Raw genomic sequence first — 20,197 nt, forward strand, 5'->3', positions numbered from 1 at the left:
GGGGGGGGGGGTCTATCCGGTCCCCTTCGCTCGTGCGTCATCTTCCTCATCTCGCCGTGCCTCCTCCGGTGTTCGAGTTTCGTCATCGCAATGGCATCAACGTCTTGGTCATCCTAAAAATAATGTGGTCACTTCCATTGTTCGGAGTCATGAACTTCCGTGTTCTAGTTCAAATAATTCATCGTTAGTTTGTGATGCCTGTCAACGTACTAAGAGTCATCAACTCCCTTATTCTACTTCATTTCATATCACTACTATACCTCTTAAATTAATACATTCAGTTGTTTGGGGTCCTACTCTTGCTTCGTCGGGAGGGTACAAGTATTATGTTAGTTTTATTGATGACAACACGCGCTTCACCTGGATTTATTTGCTTAAACACAAGTATGATATTGAGCAAGTTTTCTACAACTTTCAGGCTCATGTCGAATGCCTTCTGGATTATAAAATCAATGTCTTTCAGTCCGACTGGGGTGGTGAATACCACAAACTCCATCGCTACTTTCAACGCACGGGCATCTCTCACCGAGTGTCATGTCCACATAGCTCTCAGCAGAACGGTATTGCCGAGCGCAAACACCGACATTTGGTCGAGACCGGCCTTGCCTTGCTTGCGCACTCCTCTCTTCCACTTTGGTTTTGGGATGATGCTTTTCTTACGGTATGTTACCACATCAACCATATGCCCACTCCGGTTATCAACAAGGACACACCTGTGTTCCGTCTGTTTCATGTTCAGCCCAACTACTCCTCCCTTCGGATTTTTGGGTGTGCTTGCTGGCCTAGTCTTCGCAAGTACAATGCTCACAAGCTTGAGTTCCGTTCCAAGATGTGTGTCTTCCTTGGCTATAGTCCTTTGCATAAGGGTTATAAGTGTCTTGACCGTACCTCCGGTCGGATATACATCTCTCGTGTTGTTGTTTTCGACAAGACTATGTTTCCTTACTCCCAACCCGGCGTGTCGGTTGATCCTGCTTCTCTTGAACATGCCCTCACTTTTCCCTCTGATGAACCAATTCCGGATGTCCATGTGCGTAAATATGACTTGTCCTATTTGTCACTGATAACCCACAAGTATAGGGGATCAATTGTAGCCTCTTTCGATAAGTAAGAGTGTCGAACCCAACGAGGAGCTAAAGGTAGAACAAATATTCCCTCAAGTTCTATCGACCACTGATACAACTCTACGCACACTTGACGATCGCTTTACCGGACACAAGTATGAAACTAGAAGTACTTTATAGGTGTTGTTGGATAGGTATGCAAGATAATAAAGAGCAAGTAAATATAAAGTAGGGGCTGTTTAGATTAAGACACAACTAAATTAGTTTTAGTAAAGAGCTTTTGTCAACAAGAAAGTTATTTGTCCCTAGGCAATCGATAACTAGACCGGTAATCATTATTGCAATTTTATTTAAGGGAGAGGCATAAGCTAACATACTTTCTCTACTTGGATCATATGCACTTATGATTGGAACTCTAGCAAGCATCCGCAACTACTAAAGATTCATTAAGGTAAAACCCAACCATAGCATTAAAGTATCAAGTCCCCTTTATCCCATACGCAAACAACCTACTTACTCGGGTCTGTGCTTCTGTCACTCACGCCACCCACCATAAGCAAATCATAAGCATATTGCAAACCCTACAGCGGGAATCCCTCACGCTTGCGCGACACGGAGAGCACCATAGGACAGCACCAATAATAAAACATACAACTCAAACCAATCACGATCATCAAATAGCCATTAGGACAAAACAGATCTACTCAAACATCATAGGATAGCCATACATCATTGGGAAATAATATATAGCGTTGAGCACCATGTTTAAGTAGAGATTACAACGGGTAAGAGAGAGGTTACACCGCTGCATAGAGGGGGGAAGAGTTGGTGATGATGGTGGTGAAGTTGTTGGTGAAGATCGCGGTGATGATGATGGCCCCCGGTGGCACTCCGGCGCCACCGGAAGCGAGGGGGAGAGGGCCCCCCTTCTTCTTCTTCTTCCTTGACCTCCTCCCTAGATGGGAGAAGGGTTTTCCCTCTGGTCCTTGGCTCCCATGGCGTGGGAGGGGCGAGAGCCCCTCCGAGATTGGATCTGTCTCTCTCTGTTTCTGCGTTCTCTTCTGGCTCTGTTTCACCGTTTCGTATATATATGGAGATCCGTAACTCCGATTGGCTTGAAACCTTCGCCGTGATTTTTTTCAGAAAATTAGCTTTCTTGCGGAAAAAGAAGAGCGTCAACTGCCTTATGGGTGGCTCACGAGGGTAGGGGGCGCGCCCAGGGGGGTCAGCCGCGCCCACCTACCTCGTGACCACCTCGGGCACCGTCTCGCGTGGATTTTTCTTTCGGAATTTTCCAAATATTCCAAAAATAAGCTCCATCCGTTTTTATCCTGTTTGGATTCCGTTTGGTATGGATATTCTGCGAAACATAAAACATGCAACAGACAGGAACTGGCACTGGGCACTGGATCAATATGTTAGTCTCAAAAATAATATAAAAAGTTGCCAAAAAGTACATGAAAGTCGAATAATATTGGCATGGAACAATCAAAAATTATAGATACGATGGAGACGTATCAGCATCCCCAAGCTTAATTCCTGCTCGTCCTCGAGTAGGTAAATGATAAAAAAAATTGATGTGAAATGCTACCTAGCATAATCTTGATCATATGTCTAATCATGGCATGAATATTAAGACACGAGTGATTCAAAGCAATAGTCTATCACTTGACATAAAAACAATAATACTTCAAGCCCACTAATAAAGCAATCATGTCTTTTCAAAATAACAAGGCCAAAGAAAGTTATCCCTACAAAATCATATAGTCTGGCTATGCTCCATCTTCACCACATAAAATATTCACATCATGCACAACCTCGATGACAAGCCAAGCAATTGTTTCATACTTTTGACGTTCTCAAACCTTTTCAACTTTCACGCAATACATGAGCGTGAGCCATGGACATAGCACTATAGGTGGAATAGAATATGATGGTGGAGAAGACAAAAAGGAGAAGATAGTCTCACATCAACTCGGCGTATCAACGTGCTATGGAGACGCCCATCAATAGATATCAATGTGAGTGAGTAGGGATTGCCATGCAACGGATGCACTAGAGCTATAAGTGTATGAAAGCTCCAACTGAAACTAAGTGGGTGTGCATCCAACTTGCTTGCTCATGAAGACCTCGGGCATTTGAGGAAGCCCATCATCGGAATATACAAGCCAAGTTCTATAATGAATATTCCCACTAGTATATGAAAGTGATAACTCAAGAGACTCTCTATATGAAGAACGTGGTGCTACTTTGAAGCACAAGTGTGGTAAAAAGATAGTAACATTGCCCCTTCTCTCTTTTTTTCTCATTTTTTTCATTTTTTTATATTTTTTGGTGGGCTTCTTTGGCCTATTTTTTTTATATTTGGGCTTCTTTGGCCTCTTTTATTTTTTGTAAAGTCCGGAGTCTCATCCCGACTTGTGGGGGAATCATAGTCTCCATCATCCTTTCCTCACTGTGGCAATGCTCTAATAATGATGATCATCACACTTTTATTTACTTACAACTCAATATTACAACTCGATATCTAGAACAAATATATGACTCTATATGAATGCCTCCGGAGGTGTACCGGGATGTGCAATGATCTAGCGTAGCAATGACATCAAAAAACGTACAAGCCATGAAAACATCATGCTAGCTATCTTACGATCATGCAAAGCAATATGACAATGAATGCTCAAGTCATGTATATGATGATGATGGAAGTTGCATGGCAATATATCTCGGAATGGCTATAGAAATGCCATGATAGGTAGGTATGGTGGCTGTTGTGAGGAAGGTATATGGTGGGTTTATGGTACCGGCGAAAGTTGCGCGGTACTAGAGAGGCTAGCAACGGTGGAAGGGTGAGAGTGTGTATAATCCATGGACTCAACATTAGTCATAAAGAACTCACATACTTATTGCAAAAATCTATTAGTCATCGAAACAAAGTACTACGCGCATGCTCCTAGGGGGATAGATTGGTAGGAAAAGACCATCGCTCGTCCTCGACCGCCACTCATAAGGAAGACAATCAATAAATAAATCATGCTCCGACTTCGATACATAACGGTTCACCATACGTGCATGCTACGGGAATCACAAACCTCAACACAAGTATTTCTACTAATCCACAACTACCCACTAGCATGACTCTAATATCCCCATCTTTATATCGCAAAACTATTGCAAGGAATCAAACATATCATATTCAGTGATCTACAAGTTTTATGTAGGATTTTATGACTAACCATGTGAATGACCAATTCCAGTCATCTCTCTAAATAGATATAAGTGAAGAAAGAGAGTTTAATTCTTTCTACAAAAGTTATGCCCACGCTCTAACAAATATAAGTGAAGCAAAAGAGCATTCTACAAATGGCGGTTGTCTAAGTGAAGAGAAACAGGCAATCCAAACTTCAAATGATATAAGTGAAGCACATGAAGCATTCTATAAAGCCATACTCAAAAAAGATAAGTGAAGTGCAAAGAGCATTATATAAATCAACCAAGGACTATCTCATACCAGCATGGTGCATAAAACGAAAAATAAAAACCTAAATGCAAAAGATGCTCCAAGACTTGCACATATCGCATGAACAAAACGAATCCAAAAACATACTGATATTTGTTGAAGAAAGAGGGGATGCCTCCCCAGCACCCCCAAGCTTAGACGCTTGAGTCTCCTTGAATATTTACTTGGGGTGCCTCGGGCATCCCCAAGCTTGAGCTCTTTCCTCTCTTCCTTCTTCTCAGATCGAAACCTTCTCAATCATCGAACACTTCATCCACACAAAACTTCAACAGAAAACTCGGTAAGATCCGTTAGTATAATAAAGCAAATCACCACTATAAGTACTGTTGCAAACCAATTCATATTTTGTTTTTGCATTGTGTCTACTGTAATATAACTTTTCCATGGCTTAATCCACTGATATAAGTTGATAGTTTCATCAAAACAAGCAAACTATGCATCAAAAACAGAATCTGTCTAAAATAGAACAGTCTGTAATAATTTGAACATTAACCATACTTCTGATACTTGAAAAATTCTACCAAAATTGGGAAAAATAAAAAATTTGTATAGGAAGACAGTGAAAAAATAATCAGAACCATTTGACGTTTCAGCTAAAAATGTAAAATCACGCACTACAGCCAAAGTTTCTGTCCTGCACCGTACAAACCATCAAGCAAATGTAAACATCCTAAAGGCAAACCTTGGCACATTATTTTTATAATACAATGGAATTGTACAAGGGGATAATTATTTTTGATGAAAAGTTTCTGTAATCAAGATTCACAAAGTTGCCGTGAGCATGAACAAAGTTCAAAGAGCTCTCCCACTTCAACAGTGCTTGTCTTTCTCACTTTCACTTTCCTTTTTGAAAAGTTTTGGGTTCCCCTCTTTATTTTTGTTGTTTTTAAACTATATGAAAGCACTTAATAGAAATAGATGACTCTCTAAAACTCCTGGTTGTCTCCCTGGCAGCGCTTTCTTTAAAGCCATTAAGCTAGGCATATAATGCTCAAGTAGTGAATCCACCCGGATCCCAAGGTATATCAAAGCCAATTTTAATTAACAATGATTTGTAATTTAGTAGTGAGCACAAAGCAACATATATCAAGCAATGACGAATTCTAACTCTCTTCATATGCATCGGCATGTCATAAAAGAACAATTCATGCACACCTAGTAAAGGCCAATGCATAGTATAAACAGTTTCTTGCAATTTTATCATGTTGGAAACATAGAGAGGTGGAGATATAGTTCCTCTCTCATAATAATTGCAAGTAGGAGCAGCAAGCACATGCATATTATATTTATCGAAATAATCATGTGCAACGGTAAAAGGCAACCCATCAATATAATCCTTAATAAGTGCAAACTTCTCTGATATAGTATAATCGGGAGAATTCAAAAAGATAATAGGACTATCGTGCATGGGTGCAATAGCAACAATTTCATGTTTAACATAAGGAACTATAGCAAGTTCATCCCCATAAGCATAATTCATATTGGCATCTTGGCCATAAGCATAGCAAGCATCATCAAAAAGGGATATTTCAAAAGAATCATAGGGATCATAGTAGTCATCATAGCAATCATCCTTCAGTAAGCACAAAGGGGAATTAAACAATGTATGAGTTGAAGAGTTACTCTCATTAGAAGGTGGGCACGGGTGATCAATCCGCTCTTCCTTCTTTTGTTCCTCTCTCTCCTCCTCATCTTTTTCATCCAATGAGCTCACAGTGTCATCAACTTCTTCTTCCGCAGATTCCTGCAAAATATTAGTCTCTTCTTGGACAGCGCAGACTTTCTTAATAAGTGCATTAATTTCATAATTGTATTCATAATTCACATAGCAATGTTTAAGGATAGCTAAATTTTCAGATCTATAACAAGCATCATCAATATCATTAAACTCTTTAAACATAGATTCAATTTCATAAGCACCCATAAAAGCAACAAATTCTTCTATTTGTTCCACATCATAGTAACCATATATACCTCTAGCATAAGAAGCCAAGGTTTCATTATCATTAAATTTGCATGAAAAGGGGAGGTGTGGAGAATTCATCCTAGAGCAACAAGTATAATCATATTCCGAGCATAGTTGTCTAGCATACCACTTCAATATATAAATTTGATCCCATAATAGTTTCCCTTTTTGTGTCAAGCGGTAATCCCTAAAGTATTCATGTTGATCCAACGTTACTCCCATTACATAATTAAATGGGGTTTTCTCAGGATTATTAAAGTAGAACATAATATCTTTCACATAACCAGCATCGAGGGTTTTAGGAGGTTCCCCATCTCCATGAGAAGAAAGTACACCAAATTTTTTTGGTATTTCGTGTTCCATATCCATAACTAAAGATAGAGAACAACTAAGAACAGCAAATAAAAATTACTTAGTGATAAAGCAAACAAGCACACACGAGAATATTCACCCCACGCTATTGCTCCCCGGCAACGGCGCCAGAAAAAGGTCTTGATAACCCACAAGTATAGGGGATCAATTGTAGCCTCTTTCGATAAGTAAGAGTGTCGAACCCAATGAGGAGCTAAAGGTAGAACAAATATTCCCTCAAGTTCTATCGACCAACGATACAACTCTACGCACACTTGACGATCGTTTTACCGAACACAAGTATGAAACTAGAAGTACTTTGTAGGTGTTGTTGGATAGGTATGCAAGATAATAAAGAGCAAGTAAATATAAAGTAGGGGCTGTTTAGATGAAGACACAACTAAATTAGTTTTAGTAAAGAGCTTTTGTCAACAAGAAAGTTATTTGTCCCTAGGCAATCGATAACTAGACCGGTAATCATTATTGCAATTTTATTTGAGGGAGAGGCATAAGCTAACATAATTTCTCTACTTGGATCATATGCACTTATGATTGGAACTCTAGCAAGCATCCGCAACTACTAAAGATTCATTAAGGTAAAACCCAACCATAGCATTAAAGTATCAAGTCCCCTTTATCCCATACGCAAACAACCTACTTACTCGGGTCTGTGCTTCTATCACTCACGCCACCCACCATAAGCAAATCATAAGCATATTGCAAACCCTACAGCGGGAATCCCTCACACTTGCGCGACACGGAGAGCACCGTAGGACAGCACCAATAATAAAACATACAACTCAAACCAATCATGATCATCAAATAGCCATTAGGACAAAACAGATCTACTCAAACATCATAGGATAGCCATACATCATTGGGAAATAATATATAGCGTTGAGCACCATGTTTAAGTAGAGATTACAACGGGTAATAGAGAGGTTACACCGCTGCATAAAGGGGGGAAGAGTTGGTGATGATGGTGGTGAAGTTGTTGGTGAAGATCGCGGTGATGATGATGGCCCCCAGTGGCACTCCGGCGCCACCGGAAGCGAGGGGGAGAGGGCCCCCCTTCTTCTTCTTCTTCCTTGACCTCCTCCCTAGATGGGAGAAGGGTTTTCCCTCTGGTCCTTGGCTCCCATGGCGTGGGAGGGGCGAGAGCCCCTCCGAGATTGGATCTGTCTCTCTCTGTTTCTGCGTTCTCTTCTGGCTCTGTTTCACCATTTCGTATATATATGGAGATCCGTAACTCCGATTGGCTTGAAACCTTCGCCGTGATTTTTTTCAAAAAATTAGCTTTCTTGCGGCAAAAGAAGAGCGTCAACCGCCTTATGGGTGGCTCACGAGGGTAGGGGCGCGCCCAGGGGGGTCAGGCGTGCCCCCCTACCTCGTGACCACCTCGGGCACCGTCTCGCGTGGATTTTTGTTTCGGAGTTTTCCAAATATTCCAAAAATAAGCTCCATCCGTTTTTATCCCGTTCGGATTCCGTTTGGTATGGATATTCTGCGAAACATAAAACATGCAACATACAGGAACTGGCACTAGGCACTGGATCAATATGTTAGTCTCAAAAATAATATAAAAAGTTGCTAAAAAGTATATGAAAGTCGAATAATATTGGCATGGAACAATCAAAAATTATAGATACGACGGAGACGTATCAGTCACCTAACTTGTCCTCTGCAGGTGCTATTGCTTTGAGTTTCCCTCAGGTACATGTTGCTGCTCCGCCGCCTCCTGATGAGCCCGACGTGCATGCTCAGGACATGCATGTCCCGTCGCCCAAGGATGGCGCGACCGCGGATACGGCTAGGTCGCCACCCTCGCCCGGCGCCGTTGGGTCACCACCCATGCCCGGTGCGTCACCCGGACCACCACCTTCGCCTGGGCCAGTCCAGCCCACCGTCGTCTCTTGGCCCGGGTCGCCTCTTGCTGAGGTCTCCTCAGCTATGACACTCTCGATCGATCCCTCATCGCCGTCGTCTTCTCCTACCGGCGATGCAGCTCTGGAGCATGCTATGGTTGCACGCCATCGTGATCATACGCGCAAGGAGAAGTCTTACATTGATGGCACGGTCCGGTATGACTCTCACCGTCGTGCCTTCTTCGCCGCACTAGTTTCCCATCCTGATGCTCTTGGTGAACCTGCCTCGCGTGTCGCCATGTCCGAGGATTTTGCTGCTCTCCGTCACACTAACACCCGGGTGTTGGTGCCTCGGCCACCTGGTGTTAATATTGTGAGCTGCAAGTGGATTTTCAAAACCAAGCATCGTCCGAACGGGTCTGTTGATAAGAACAAAGCTCGTCTTGTTGCTCGCGGTTTCACTCAATAGCATGGGATTCACTATGGAGATACATTTAGCCCGGTGGTGAAGCCTGCCACAGTTCGCTTGGTTCTGTCTCTTGCTGTGTCTCGTGGTTGGAGCCTCCGACAGATTGATGTGAGCAATGCCTTTCTACATGGGTTCTTGGCCGAAGATGTGTATATGCAGCAGCCACCCGGGTTTGAGGATGCCACATATCCCTCTCATGTCTACAAACTTCAGCGGTCTATTTATGGTCTCAAGCAGTCGCCCCGTGCCTGGTATGCGCGTTTGAGTCAGCGCCTTTCGCAGCTCGGTTTTGTTGCTGCCCAATCAGATGCATCTCTGTTCATCTTTTCTCAGGGTGCTATATAGATATACATGCTGGTGTACGTTGATGATATTATGATTGCTGGCTCTACCCCCGCCGTGGTGGATCATCTTGTGCAGTCGTTGTCTGCTAGCTTTCCCTTAAAAGATTTGGGTTGCCTCGAGTACTTTCTTGGTTTGGAAGCATCCTTTCATTCAGGGGGCATGACCTTGACGCAGAAAAAGTATGCTTTGGATCTTCTTCAGTGCGTCAACATGGAGAACTGCAAGGCCACTTTCACTCCGCTTGCTACATCCGAGAGTCTCTCACGTCATAGTGGTGCACTACTGGGTAGAGATGACTCCTTTCGGTATGGCAGTGTGGTTGGAGCACTTCAGTATTTGACCCTCACTCGTCTTGATATCTCCTTCGCAGTGAACAAAGTGTGTCAGTTCCTGTCTCGGCCAACGGAGGATCATTGGGAAGCAGTCAAGCGTATTCTGAGATATGTCAAAGGTACGCTAGACATGGAACTACGGATTCGTAAGTCCAGATTTACTGGAGTGAGTATATTCACCGGTGCAGACTGGGCAGGCTGTGTTGATGATAGGCGCTCTACTGGTGGTTTTGCTATATTTGTTGGACCCAATCTTGTATCTTGCAGCTCGAAGAAGCAACCCACCGTCTCGAGGTCAAGCACCAAGGCAGAGTATAAAGCATTGGCCAATGGCGCGGCTGAAGCCATTTGGATAGAACCGGTTCTCACAGAACTTGGAGTCCCACGCAGCGCACTCCTATATTGTGGTGTGATAACTTAGGGGCAACTTATCTGACGGCGAACCCAGTGTTTCATGCTCGGGCTAAACACATTGAGATTGATTTCCATTTTGTGAGAGAACGAGTAGCTGCTTGTGAACTGGAAGTCAGGTTTATTTCTACAGATGATCAGTTAGCTGATGTATTTACTAAACCCGCTACTAGAAAGATGCTAGGCCGCTTTAGAACCAGTCTGAATCTTGTATGTAGTTCAGATTGAGGGGGCATGTAAAATAGGGTCTGGCATATTGTATATATACACGTATTTGTATATGTATGTAATTGTATTATGATCATCTATATAAAGAGACATGAGGCTAGATGTTAGCCACCCATGCAAAACCCTAAACCCTGTGTTTAACTCGGAGAGCTTGTGCTCTTGTATATACAACATTTAAAATGTACAATGCTAGTATTCGTCTATTCTTTTGGTTGAGATGTTATCGATAATTTATAATGTTCCGTTGAGAGAGTTGAAACTGTTCTTAGAAATGAGTTGGTGAATCATAGTGTCAAGAAGAGCTTCGCTTGATAAAACTCACTCTTATCCGGTGGTTATCCAACTTCAAAAATATCAAAAACAAGGGATCAAGTTAATAGTATATCTGCAAGAAGTAATTCGATCAACACACCATCCAGAGCATGATCAAGATCACACTTTGCATTTTTTTCACTTTGATTCAAGGAAAGTCGTCTATGATTTGATTTAGCAATTCAGTAAGTTACTGGTTGAACATACAAAAAAATTCGTGGGAAACTTGGTCAAATAACATCAATAAACATGGAGATCCCAGAAAAAAATGATTACAAAGATTTCACATGGCAACTCCAACATAGATAACCAGTTGGCGACGGTACATGATCAATAAGTCTTGCTTATCGAGGAGCAGGACTGTTGTCCATTGTTGGCACCCTCCCAAAATTATGTTCATTCTCAAATGAAGTGTTGCTTTGGCTCACATTCGTGGACTGATTAGCAGCGTAAGAATCATTTCTCGTGCTCAGGTCGTTGTTGCTGATGCCAGTGTAGAAGTTCTTGTTGGAGTTGCCGCCAACATGGTCCTCCTCTAGCTTGAGGCACTCCTGTAGTTGCACTAAAACATCGGTCATGTTGGGACGCCGCGCCGATGCATGTGCAGTGCACTTGAGGGCGATTTCAGCGGCCTTCCAAATACTATTGATGTCGTGGTCACCGTGCATGCGCACATCCACCATGCCTTCGATGTCGCCTTTCGATAACCGCTGTTGCACCCACTCAATGATGGCGATGCTTCGCGGGTTATGCATTATGGGTGGCTTCCCCGTGACAAGCACCAACAGCATGACGCCAAAGCTATACACATCACTCTTGGTTGTCGGCCTCCCTGTTGTCTGGTACCTAAGCAAATGTTTCAGCTCCACCAAATACTCAGAGCACGGTATGCTATAGAAAGATTTTGGAGCAGGGTGGAAGGAGTTGGCTTACTCTGGATCCATATATCTGCGTGTGCCAACGATCACATTCGTGGACACCTGGCTTTCATTGTCGCGATTGAAAGCTTTCGATAATCCAAAGTCGGCAATTTTGGCCTCCAACCTCGTGTTCAATAAGATGTTCGTGACCTTCACATCCCTGTGAATCAAAGGTGGGTTCCACCCCTTATGTAGGAACTCCAGTCCTGTATATGAACACCGAGGATTAAAAAAACACTCATTTTGCAAAAGTAGTTGCTGACTATCCATTTAAGTGCTTTTTTCGAGAAAGAAACAAAAGGTGCAATATAAGTGCTTACCTTGTGCAGATTCAACTGCAATTTTAAGTCTCTGTCTCCAGGTTAAGAATCTTGCGTTACGGTCTCCTCCTACATACAGGCCGATATTGTGACCAATCAGTTATTCAGACGATTCTATAGATAAACAACATGTACACTCTATCAGCTCACAGTGCTTTACGCTACACCAGTCACCTTCTAGCAGCTGAATATATTGTGTTAAAGAACTTGCGTACCTACAATGTGATCTTGCAGAGTACCCTCTGACATGAACTCGTAAACAAGTGCCATGTGCTCTCCATCCTTGCAGAAACCAATCAAGGAGACAAGGTTCTTGTGATGAATCCGGGTTAAAATTTGAACCTGAACAAGTAGGGATCAAGACATGAGTTCATAGATATCGTTTTACAGTTAAAATCTTTGTCGAGAAACTTATAGTTTTTTAAACAAAGTAAAGTATGTTAAATGTACCTTGCTATTTTTGATTTTACATTTAAAGCAATATGAGAACTTTGAAACATAAGTGAATTAAACAACAAGGAGGAATGCAAGTGCACTGAGAAAATAAACTGTACCTCTGCTAGGAATTCCTTGTCACCTTGGTTGGAAGACTCAGACCGTATCTTTACCGCCACCTGAGTGCCATCCTCCAGGAAGCCATCATAGACATAACCGAATCCTCCCTTTCCCAACACTTGTTGAAGGTTATTGGTTATCCTCTCAATTTCATTGTATGTGAATCGGCGAGTCTCAAGTCCAAGTGATGTGTCCCCATCATTTCTCGTTTCATTTTGTGGCTTTACGGAGTTTTTCATTAATCCTTTTTATATGCGTGGAATTTAATGATTAACATTAGTACTATTTGATGTGGAAACATATACCAATAATTAGTTGGCGCATGCCAAAGTCTCACCTGGATTTTTTTGTCTCAACAAGCAAAAGAGTGTTAGTACCACTGATACTATCACCACGATGAAAACTGTAGGGGCACCAACGTATATGGGCAGCTTGCTCTTCATTTTAGCAGGTCGACATGAATTGGCATTGGTGCAAAGGTTTGAGTTGTTGCCATATCTGCTAAACAATATTAAAAAGTTGATCAATGAAATTCATCAAGTATCATGCAAGACGAATCGGGATAATTTATGGGTAAATTAACGACCTTAGATTTAGGGAGCCATCTTGAATTCTTTTGAGAAATCCGGAGGGAATTGAGCCACTGAGCTGATTTCCTGACAAATCTCTGAAGAAAGAAAATATGATTTGCAGGAGTGGGAGTAATGTAAAGAAAAAAGCATAATTGAACAGTAGTTGCCAGACTTACAAAATCTTCAACAAAGATAATTGAACTTCCAATGCTGCAACAAAACCTCTTGGGACAATCTCCAACCGAAGCTCCCTGAGATCTTCAGCCAACTCCTTTGGTAATCCTTCGCTTACGAGGCTATTGGCATAACTCTTTCGGCTCAAAGCGTCTGCTACGACATTGGCCTTGCCTGGATGATAGTGCAACTTCATATCATAATCCTTTATAAGCTCCAACCATCTCCTATGCCTAAGATTTAGCTCCTTCTGTGTGAAAATGTACTTCAAACTCTTATGATCCGTGTACACATCACAATGGTTTCCAATAAGAAAATGTCTCCAGGTCTTGAGCGCTTGAACTACGGCTGCTAACTTCAAATCATGCGTGGCATAATTCAACTCGTGCGGTCAAAGCTGACGTGAGGCAGATGAAACCACTCTTCCAGCTTGCATAAGTACACCTCCAAGTCCTAAGCGAGAAACGTCGCAATACACTTGGAAATCCTTGCGTATATCCGGCAGAATCAGCACTGGGGCTGTAACCAAACTTTTCTTCAGCTCCTGAAAACTTGCCTCACATTCATCTGTCCATTTGAACTTGGTGTCCTTCTTCAGCAACTCCATCATAGGCTTCACAATTTTAGAAAAATTCTCAATGAATCTCTGATAATATCCCGTGAGTCTAAGAAAATTGCTGATCTCTCCAACTGTGGTGGGTGCTAGCCAACCAGTGACTGACTGGACCTTGGTGGGGTCCACGGCTATACCTTCTCGTAATATAACATGTCCAAGAAATCCTACTTCCTTCAACCAAAACTCGCATTTGCTGAACTTGGCATATAACTGGTGTTCCCTAAGCTTCTCGAGAACTAAACGCAAATGTTCCTTGTGTTCCTTTTGATTCTTCGAGTATACCAAGATATCATCAATGAACACCACGATAAACTTATCCAAAAACTCCATGAACATCTTATTCATCATACTCATGAAATAGGCAGGGGCATTAATTAGTCAATCCAAATGACATAACCATATACTCATATAGCCCGTACCTGGTGGTGAAAGCTGTCTTAGGTATATCCTGTTCTCGGATCTTCAACTGGTGGTATCGTGATCGCAGATTGATCTTGGAGAATACTTTAGATCCTTGTAGCTGATCAAACAAATCATTGATCATCGGTAGTGGGTACTTGTTCTTGATCGTCACTTTGTTCAAAGCACGACGGTCAACAACCATTCTCAATGATACATCCTTTTCTCAACCAAGAGCACTGGGGCTCCCCACAGTGACGAACTTCGTCGAATGTATCCTTTCTCCAGTAACTCTTTAATCTGCATCTTAATCTCCTCCAGGTCATTTGCGGGCATCCGGTATGGTCTCTTCGATATCAGTCTGGTGTCTGGCAATAGCTCTATCAGAAACTCAATGTCTTGATCCGGCGGCATGCCTGGTAGTTCTGATGGAAATACATCTGGGTAATCCTTCACTACAGGCACTTCCTCCTGAACAACTCCTGAGAGGGAATTTACCTAGGTCCTCCTTGGCGCATGCTTAATCCTTTTTCCCTCCGAGGTAGTGACCAAATTGACTTACTGGCGCAATCGATGTTTCCTCCATACATCGATAGCCAATCCATTCCTAGTATCACATCCAATCCTTACGACTCCAAAATAATCAAGCCTGAGGGGAAAACATGTCTACCTATGGTCAACGGCATGTGAAAACATCCTTGGCTTGTCACGGACATGACGAGGAGTCTCGAAATGGTCGAGACATAAAGGTTGATATATTGGACGGCTATATTCGGACACCGGAAGTGTTCCGGGTGGTTTCGGAGAAAACCGGAGAGCGGGAGGGTTACCGGAACCCCCCCCCCCGGGAGAAGTAATGGGCCTTATGGGCTTTAGTGGAGAGAGAGAGGGGCAGCCGGGGTGGGCCGCACGACTCCTCCCCCCCTTGGTCCGAATTGGACTAGGAGGGGGGGCGGCGCCCCCCTTTCCCTCTCCCTCCCACTTCCTTCCCCCTCCTAGTAGAAGTCCTACTCCTACTAGGAGGAGGACTCCTCCTTGGCGCGCGCCTATAGGGCCGGCCGGCCTCCTCCCCTTGCTCCTTTATATACCGGGGCAGGGGGCACCCCTAGAGACACAAGTTGATCCACGTGATCATACTCTTAGCCGTGTGCGGTGCCCCCTTCCACCATAGTCCTCGATAATATTGTAGCGGTGCTTAGGCGAAGCCCTGCGAGAGGGGGGAAGAGTTGGTGATGATGGTGGTGAAGTTGTTGGTGAAGATCGCGGTGATGATGATGGCCCCCGGTGGCACTCCGGCGCCACCGGAAGCGAGGGGGAGAGGGCCCCCCTTCTTCTTCTTCTTCCTTGACCTCCTCCCTAGATGGGAGAAGGGTTTTCCCTCTGGTCCTTGGCTCCCATGGCGTGGGAGGGGCGAGAGCCCCTCCGAGATTGGATCTGTCTCTCTCTGATTCTGCGTTCTCTTCTGGCTCTGTTTCACCGTCTCGTATATATATGGAGATCCGTAACTCCGATTGGCTTGAAACCTTCGCCGTGATTTTTTTCAGAAAATTAGCTTTCTTGCGGCAAAAGAAGAGCGTCAACTGCCTTATGGGTGGCTCACGAGGGTAGGGGGCGCGCCCAGGGGGGTCAGCCGCGCCCACCTACCTCGTGACCACCTCGGGCACCGTCTCGCGTGGATTTTTCTTTCGGAATTTTCCAAATATTCCAAAAATAAGCTCCGTCCGTTTTTATCCTGTTTGGATTCCGTTTGGTATGGATATTCTGCGAAACATAAAACATGCAACAGACAGGAACTGGCACTGGGCACTGGATCAATATGTTAGTCTCAAAAATAATATAAAAAGTTGCCAAAAAGTACATGAAAGTCGAATAATATTGGCATGGAACAATCAAAAATTATAGATACGATGGAGACGTATCAGCATCCCCAAGCTTAATTCCTGCTCGTCCTCGAGTAGGTAAATGATAAAAAAAATTGATGTGAAATGCTACCTAGCATAATCTTGATCATATGTCTAATCATGGCATGAATATTAAGACACGAGTGATTCAAAGCAATAGTCTATCACTTGACATAAAAACAATAATACTTCAAGCCCACTAATAAAGCAATCATGTCTTTTCAAAATAACAAGGCCAAAGAAAGTTATCCCTACAAAATCATATAGTCTGGCTATGCTCCATCTTCACCACATAAAATATTCACATCATGCACAACCTCGATGACAAGCCAAGCAATTGTTTCATACTTTTGACGTTCTCAAACCTTTTCAACTTTCACGCAATACATGAGCGTGAGCCATGGACATAGCACTATAGGTGGAATAGAATATGATGGTGGAGAAGACAAAAAGGAGAAGATAGTCTCACATCAACTCGGTGTATCAACGTGCTATGGAGACGCCCATCAATAGATATCAATGTGAGTGAGTAGGGATTGCCATGCAACGGATGCACTAGAGCTATAAGTGTATGAAAGCTCCAACTGAAACTAAGTGGGTGTGCATCCAACTTGCTTGCTCATGAAGACCTCGGGCATTTGAGGAAGCCCATCATCGGAATATACAAGCCAAGTTCTATAATGAATATTCCCACTAGTAGATGAAAGTGATAACTCAAGAGACTCTCTATATGAAGAACGTGGTGCTACTTTGAAGCACAAGTGTGGTAAAAGGATAGTAACATTGCCCCTTCTCTCTTTTTTTCTCATTTTTTTCATTTTTTTATATTTTTGGTGGGCTTCTTTGGCCTATTTTTTTATATTTGGGCTTCTTTGGCCTCTTTTATTTTTTGTAAAGTCCGGAGTCTCATCCCGACTTGTGGGGGAATCATAGTCTCCATCATCCTTTCCTCACTGTGGCAATGCTCTAATAATGATGATCATCACACTTTTGTTTACTTACAACTCAATATTACAACTCGATATCTAGAACAAAGATATGACTCTATATGAATGCCTCCGGAGGTGTACCGGGATGTGCAATGATCTAGTGTAGCAATGACATCAAAAAATGTACAAGCCATGAAAACATCATGCTAGCTATCTTACGATCATGCAAAGCAATATGACAATGAATGCTCAAGTCATGTATATGATGATGATGGAAGTTGCATGGCAATATATCTCGGAATGGCTATAGAAATGCCATGATAGGTAGGTATGGTGGCTGTTGTGAGGAAGGTATATGGTGGGTTTATGGTACCGGCGAAAGTTGCGCGGTACTAGAGAGGCTAGCAACGGTGGAAGGGTGAGAGTGTGTATAATCCATGGACTCAACATTAGTCATAAAGAACTCACATACTTATTGCAAAAATCTATTAGTCATCGAAACAAAGTACTACGCGCATGCTCCTAGGGGGATAGATTGGTAGGAAAAGACCATCGCTCGTCCTCGACCGCCACTCATAAGGAAGACAATCAATAAATAAATCATGCTCCGACTTCGATACATAACGGTTCACCATACGTGCATGCTACGGGAATCACAAACCTCAACACAAGTATTTCTACTAATCCACAACTACCCACTAGCATGACTCTAATATCCCCATCTTTATATCGCAAAACTATTGCAAGGAATCAAACATATCATATTCAGTGATCTACAAGTTTTATGTAGGATTTTATGACTAACCATGTGAATGACCAATTCCAGTCATCTCTCTAAATAGATATAAGTGAAGAAAGAGAGTTTAATTCTTTCTACAAAAGTTATGACCACGCTCTAACAAATATAAGTGAAGCAAAAGAGCATTCTACAAATGGCGGTTGTCTAAGTGAAGAGAAACAGGCAATCCAAACTTCAAATGATATAAGTGAAGCACATGAAGCATTCTATAAAGCCATACTCAAAAAAGATAAGTGAAGTGCAAAGAGCATTATATAAATCAACCAAGGACTATCTCATACCAGCATGGTGCATAAAAAGAAAAAGAAAAACCTAAATGCAAAAGATGCTCCAAGACTTGCACATATCGCATGAACAAAACGAATCCAAAAACATACTGATATTTGTTGAAGAAAGAGGGGATGCCTCCCCAGCACCCCCAAGCTTAGACGCTTGAGTCTCCTTGAATATTTACTTGGGGTGCCTCGGGCATCCCCAAGCTTGAGCTCTTTCCTCTCTTCCTTCTTCTCAGATCGAAACCTTCTCAATCATCGAACACTTCATCCACACAAAACTTCAACAGAAAACTCGGTAAGATCCGTTAGTATAATAAAGCAAATCACCACTATAAGTACTGTTGCAAACCAATTCATATTTTGTTTTTGCATTGTGTCTACTGTAATATAACTTTTCCATGGCTTAATCCACTGATATAAGTTGATAGTTTCATCAAAACAAGCAAACTATGCATCAAAAACAGAATCTGTCTAAAATAGAACAGTCTGTAATAATTTGAACATTAACCATACTTCTGATACTTGAAAAATTCTACCAAAATTGGGAAAAATAAAATATTTGTATAGGAAGACAGTGCAAAAATAATCAGAACCATTTGACGTTTCAGCTAAAAATGTAAAATCACGCACTACAGCCAAAGTTTCTGTCCTGCACCGTACAAACCATCAAGCAAATGTAAACATCCTAAAGGCAAACCTTGGCACATTATTTTTATAGTACAATGGAATTGTACAAGGGGATAATTATTTTTGATGAAAAGTTTCTGTAATCAAGATTCACAAAGTTTCCGTGAGCATGAACAAAGTTCAAAGAGCTCTCCCACTTCAACAGTGCTTGTCTTTCTCACTTTCACTTTCCTTTTTGAAAAGTTTTGGGTTCCCCTCTTTATTTTTGTTGTTTTTAAACTATATGAAAGCACTTAATAGAAATAGATGACTCTCTAAAACTCCTGGTTGTCTCCCTGGCAGCGCTTTCTTTAAAGCCATTAAGCTAGGCATATAATGCTCAAGTAGTGAATCCACCCGGATCCCAAGGTATATCAAAGCCAATTTTAATTAACAATGATTTGTAATTTAGTAGTGAGCACAAAGCAACATATATCAAGCAATGACGAATTCTAACTCTCTTCATATGCATCGGCATGTCATAAAAGAACAATTCATGCACACCTAGTAAAGGCCAATGCATAGTATAAACAGTTTCTTGCAATTTTATCATGTTGGAAACATAGAGAGGTGGAGATATAGTTCCTCTCTCATAATAATTGCAAGTAGGAGCAGCAAGCACATGCATATTATATTTATCGAAATAATCATGTGCAATGGTAAAAGGCAACCCATCAATATAATCCTTAATAAGTGCAAACTTCTCTGATATAGTATAATCGGGAGAATTCAAAAAGATAATAGGACTATCGTGCATGGGTGCAATAGCAACAATTTCATGTTTAACATAAGGAACTATAGCAAGTTCATCCCCATAAGCATAATTCATATTGGCATCTTGGCCATAAGCATAGCAAGCATCATCAAAAAGGGATATTTCAAAAGAATCATAGGGATCATAATAGTCATCATAGCAATCATCCTTCAGTAAGCACAAAGGGGAATTAAACAATGTATGAGTTGAAGAGTTACTCTCATTAGAAGGTGGGCACGGGTGATCAATCCGCTCTTCCTTCTTTTGTTCCTCTCTCTCCTCCTCATCTTTTTCATCCAATGAGCTCACAGTGTCATCAACTTCTTCTTCCACAGATTCCTGCAAAATATTAGTCTCTTCTTGGACAGCGCAGACTTTCTTAATAAGTGCATTAATTTCATAATTGTATTCATAATTCACATAGCAATGTTTAAGGATTGCTAAATTTTCGGAT

At 42.1% G+C, this 20,197-nt stretch overlaps 1 pseudogene; it reads right to left on the reverse strand.

Moving 5' to 3' along the window:
- Positions 1–11,207: 11,207 nt before the first annotated feature.
- LOC119323343 lies at positions 11,208–12,897 on the reverse strand (annotated as a pseudogene).
- Positions 12,898–20,197: the final 7,300 nt, after the last annotated feature.

Source organism: Triticum dicoccoides, chromosome 1A, assembly GCF_002162155.2.
Source record: "Triticum dicoccoides isolate Atlit2015 ecotype Zavitan chromosome 1A, WEW_v2.0, whole genome shotgun sequence".
NCBI classification, from domain to species: Eukaryota; Viridiplantae; Streptophyta; class Magnoliopsida; order Poales; family Poaceae; genus Triticum; species Triticum dicoccoides.